General features: G+C 56.4%; 1 long non-coding RNA gene across 7 annotated transcripts; it reads left to right on the forward strand.

The window, feature by feature from the left end:
• The first annotated feature begins 67 nt into the window (after positions 1 to 67).
• LOC126037076 (uncharacterized) lies at positions 68 to 2,533 on the forward strand. 7 transcript variants are annotated; one of them, XR_007505478.1, is made up of 4 exons: positions 68 to 242; positions 295 to 708; positions 875 to 936; positions 2,296 to 2,533. It is a non-coding gene; the product is annotated as an uncharacterized LOC126037076 (long non-coding RNA). The 7 variants fall into 7 exon arrangements; XR_007505479.1 differs by lacking the exon at positions 2,296 to 2,533 and adding an exon at positions 1,403 to 1,444; XR_007505476.1 differs by lacking the exon at positions 875 to 936.
• Positions 2,534 to 5,047: the final 2,514 nt, after the last annotated feature.

A 5,047-nucleotide genomic window follows, 5' to 3' on the forward strand; every position in this document is an offset into this window, starting at 1 on the left:
AGGGGTTAGGGGGGATTTTGGGGGGGCTGGGAGTCCTTATGGGGGCCTAGGAGCCTGTGTAGGGGGGTTTTGGGGTGCTGTGAGACACTACAGGGGAGTTTTGGGGTGCCAGGAGCCCATTCAGGGAGGTCTTGGGGTGCTGTGAGACGTTACTGGGGTGCCAGGAGCCCATTCAGGGAGGTCTTGGGGTGCTGTGGTTCCATATAGGTGAGTTTTGGGGTGCAGGTAGCCTATTCAGGGAGGTTTTGGGGTGCTGTGAGATGTTACTGGGGTGCCAGGAGCCCATTCAGGGAGGTTTTGGGGTGCTGTGAGACACTACAGGTAAGTTTTGGGGTGCCAGGAGCCCATTCAGGGAGGTTTTGGGGTGCTGTGAGACATTACTGGGGTGCCTGGAGCCCATTCAGGGAGGTCTTGGGGTGCTGTGGTTCCATATAGGTGAGTTTTGGGGTGCAGGTAGCCTATTCAGGGAGGTTTTGGGGTGCTGTGAGACACTACAGGTAAGTTTTGGGGTGCCAGGAGCCCGTGTGGGGAGGTTTTGGGGTGCTGTGAGACGTTACTGGGGTGCCTGGAGCCCATTCAGGGAGGTCTTGGGGTGCTGTGGTTCCATATAGGTGAGTTTTGGGGTGCAGGTAGCCTATTCAGGGAGGTTTTGGGGTGCTGTGAGACACTACAGGTAAGTTTTGGGGTGCCAGGAGCCCATTCAGGGAGGTCTTGGGGTGCTGTGAGACGTTACTGGGGTGCCAGGAGCCCATTCAGGGAGGTCTTGGGGTGCTGTGGTTCCATATAGGTGAGTTTTGGGGTGCAGGTACCCTATTCAGGGAGGTTTTGGGGTGCTGTGAGATGTTACTGGGGTGCCAGGAGCCCATTCAGGGAGGTTTTGGGGTGCTGTGAGACACTACAGGTAAGTTTTGGGGTGCCAGGAGCCCATTCAGGGAGGTTTTGGGGTGCTGTGAGATGTTACTGGGGTGCCTGGAGCCCATTCAGGGAGGTCTTGGGGTGCTGTGGTTCCATATAGGTGAGTTTTGGGGTGCCAGGAGCCCATTCAGGGAGGTTTTGGGGTGCTGTGAGATGTTAGTGGGGTGCCAGGAGCCCATATGGGGAGGTTTTGGGGTGCTGTGAGCCACTACAGCTGAGTTTTGGGGTGCCAGGAGCCCATTCGGGGAGATTTTGGGGTGCTGTGAGACATTCCTGGGGTGCCAGGAGCCCATGGGGGGAGGTTTTGGGGTGCTGTGGTTCCATATAGGTGACTTTTGGGGTGCCAGGAGCCCATATGGGGAGGTTTTGGGGTGCTGTGAGCCACTACAGGTGAGTTTTGGGGTGCCAGGAGCCCATGGGGGGCGGTTTTGGGGTGCTGTGATTCCATACAGCTGAGTTTTGGGGTGCCAGGAGCCCATATGGGGAGGTTTTGGGGTGCTGTGAGACGTTACCGGGGTGCCAGGAGCCCCTGTGGGGAGATTTTGGGGTGCTGTGAGACATTATTGGGGTGCCAGGAGCCCATGTGGGGAGGTTTTGGGGTGCTGGGAGCCACTACAGGTGAGTTTTGGGGTGCCAGGAGCCCATGGGGGGCGGTTTTGGGGTGCTGTGATTCCATACAGCTGAGTTTTGGGGTGCCTGGAGCCCATTCGGGGAGATTTTGGGGTGCTGTGAGACATTATTGGGGTGCCAGGAGCCCATATGGGTGAGTTTTGGGGTGCCAGGAGCCCGTGTGGGGAGGTTTTGGGGTGCTGTGGTTCCATATAGGTGACTTTTGAGGTGCCAGGAGCCCATATGGGGAGGTTTTGGGGTGCTGTGAGCCACTACAGGTGAGTTTTGGGGTGCCAGGAGCCCATGGGGGGTGGTTTTGGGGTGCTGTGATTCCATACAGCTGAGTTTTGGGGTGCCAGGAGCCCATATGGGGAGGTTTTGGGGTGCTGTGAGCCACTACAGGTGAGTTTTAGGGTGCCAGGAGCCCATGGGGGGGCGGGTTTTGGGGTGCTGTGATTCCATACAGCTGAGTTTTGGGGTGCCTGGAGCCCATTCGGGGAGATTTTGGGGTGCTGTGAGACATTATTGGGGTGCCAGGAGCCCATATGGGTGAGTTTTGGGGTGCCAGGAGCCCGTGTGGGGAGGTTTTGGGGTGCTGTGGTTCCATATAGGTGACTTTTGAGGTGCCAGGAGCCCATATGGGGAGGTTTTGGGGTGCTGTGAGCCACTACAGGTGAGTTTTGGGGTGCCAGGAGCCCATGGGGGGCGGGTTTTGGGGTGCTGTGATTCCATACAGCTGAGTTTTGGGGTGCCAGGAGCCCATATGGGGAGGTTTTGGGGTGCTGTGAGACGTTACCGGGGTGCCAGGAGCCCATTCGGGGAGATTTTGGGGTGCTGTGAGACATTATTGGGGTGCCAGGAGCCCATGTGGGGAGGTTTTGGGGTGCTGGGAGCCACTACAGGTGAGTTTTGGGGTGCCAGGAGCCCATGGGGGGCAGTTTTGGGGTGCAGGGACCCAGTTCCCAATTTTTTGGGGGTGCAGGAGCCCCATTCCCAGAATTTTGGGGTGCTGGAGCCCCATAACTGGTATTTTTGGGGTGCTGGGCCCCCATAACTGGTATTTTTGGGGTGCAGGCACCCTCATCCCTGGATTTTTGGGGTGCAGGGCCCCCATCTGTAGATCCTTGAGCTGCCAGAACACGACATCCAGGATTTTGGGATTCGGGAACATCACCCAAGGAATTTTGGGGTTCGGGGACCATCATTCCTCAATTTTTGGGGTGCCAGGACCCCTAACTGGTATTTTTGGGGTGCCAGGACCCCTAACTGGTGTTTTTGGGGTGCTGGAACCCCCATCCCTGGATCCTTGAGCTGCCGGAACACGACATCCAGGATTTTGGGATTCGGGAATGTCACCCAAGGAATTTTGGGGTGTCGGGATGCCCATTCCTCAATTTTTGGGGTGCCAGGACCCCTAACTGGTATTTTTGGGGTACAGGAACCCTAACTGGTATTTTTGGGGTGCTGGAACCCCCCATCCCTGGATCCTTGAGCTGTCGGAGCACGACATCCAGGATTTTGGGATTCGGGAACGTCACCAAGGAATTTTGGGGTTCGGGGACCATCATTCCTCAATTTTTGGGGTACTGGGACCCCCTAACTGGTATTTTTGGGGTACAGGAACCCCATAACTGGTATTTTTGGGGTGCTGGAACCCCCATCCCTGGATCCTTGAGCTGCCGGAACACGACATCCAGGATTTTGGGATTCGGGGATGTCACCCAAGGAATTTTGGGGTGTCGGGATGCCCATTCCTCAATTTTTGGGGTGCCAGGACCCCTAACTGGTATTTTTGGGGTACAGGAACCCTAACTGGTATTTTTGGGGTGCTGGAACCCCCATCCCTGGATCCTTGAGCTGTCGGAGCACGACATCCAGGATTTTGGGATTCGGGAACGTCACCCAAGGAATTTTGGGGTTCGGGGACCATCATTCCTCAATTTTTGGGGTACTGGGACCCCCTAACTGGTATTTTTGGGGTACAGGAACCCCATAACTGGTATTTTTGGGGTGCTGGAACCCCCATCCCTGGATCCTTGAGCTGCCGGAACACGACATCCAGGATTTTGGGATTCGGGGATGTCACCCAAGGAATTTTGGGGTGTCGGGATGCCCATTCCTCAATTTTTGGGGTGCCAGGACCCCTAACTGGTATTTTTGGGGTACAGGAACCCTAACTGGTATTTTTGGGGTGCTGGAACCCCCATCCCTGGATCCTTGAGCTGTCGGAGCACGACATCCAGGATTTTGGGATTCGGGAACGTCACCCAAGGAATTTTGGGGTTCGGGGACCATCATTCCTCAATTTTTGGGGTACTGGGACCCCCCTAACTGGTATTTTTGGGGTACAGGAACCCCATAACTGGTATTTTTGGGGTGCTGGAACCCCCATCCCTGGATCCTTGAGCTGTCGGAGCACGACATCCAGGATTTTGGGATTCGGGAACGTCACCCAAGGAATTTTGGGGTTCGGGGACCATCATTCCTCAATTTTTGGGGTACTGGGACCCCTAACTGGTATTTTTGGGGTACAGGAACCCCATAACTGGTATTTTTGGGGTGCTGGAACCCCCATCCCTGGATCCTTGAGCTGCCAGAACACGACATCCAGGATTTTGGGATTCAGGGACATCACCCAAGGAATTTTGGGGTGTCAGGTGCCCTAACTGGTATTTTTGGGGTGCCGGCACCCCCTAACCGTTATTTTTTTGGGGGTGCAGGTGGACTCGTCGGGAACAAGCGGATTTTTACCGGGTGGCTTCGAGTTTTGGGGTGGAATTTGATCCAGAGGGAGGTCGTTTCCGTTGGGGTCGGTTCCGGACCTTGGCCAGGTTGGAGAAGAAGACGGATGAGAACCTCACCAAATTTTTCCACGGATTCGTCGCCATGTGCCGGCAGGTTTGCCGCCTGCCGCCCGCCCCCGGAGACGGTACGAGGAGGGGGGGGGGCACCCCGATATTTGGGAGGGGGATGGGACACCCCGAGATAGGGTGGGGGGTTCCTAATGGAGATAGGGAGCTTCCGGTGGGATTGGGGACGTTCCCGATGGGATTGGGGATGTTCTCTGTGGGATTGGGGACGTTCTCCGTGGGGTCGAGGAGCTCCCGGTGGGATTGGGGACATTCCCCGTGGGGTTGGGGCGTTCTCCATGGGGTTGGGGACGTTCCCGATGGGATGGGGACATTCCCGATGGGACTGGGGACGTTCTCCGTGGGGTTGGGGACATTTTCCATGGGATTGGGGACGTTCTCCCTGGTGTTGGGGACGTTTTCCGTGGAATTGGGGACATTCCGTGGGGGTAAGGAGCTCCCAGTGGAATTGGGGATGTCTCCATGGGATTAGGGACATTCTTTGTGGGATTGGGGACATCTCCATGGGATTGAGGAGTTCCCAGTGGGATTGGGGACGTTCTCCATGGCATTGGGGACATCTCTGTGGGGTTGGGGACGTTCTCCGTGGAATTGGGGACATCTCCATGGGGTTGAGGAGTTCCCAATGGGATTGGGGACGTTTTCTGTGGGGA

Source organism: Accipiter gentilis, unplaced genomic scaffold (assembly GCF_929443795.1).
Source record: "Accipiter gentilis unplaced genomic scaffold, bAccGen1.1, whole genome shotgun sequence".
Lineage (NCBI taxonomy): Eukaryota > Metazoa > Chordata > Aves > Accipitriformes > Accipitridae > Astur > Astur gentilis.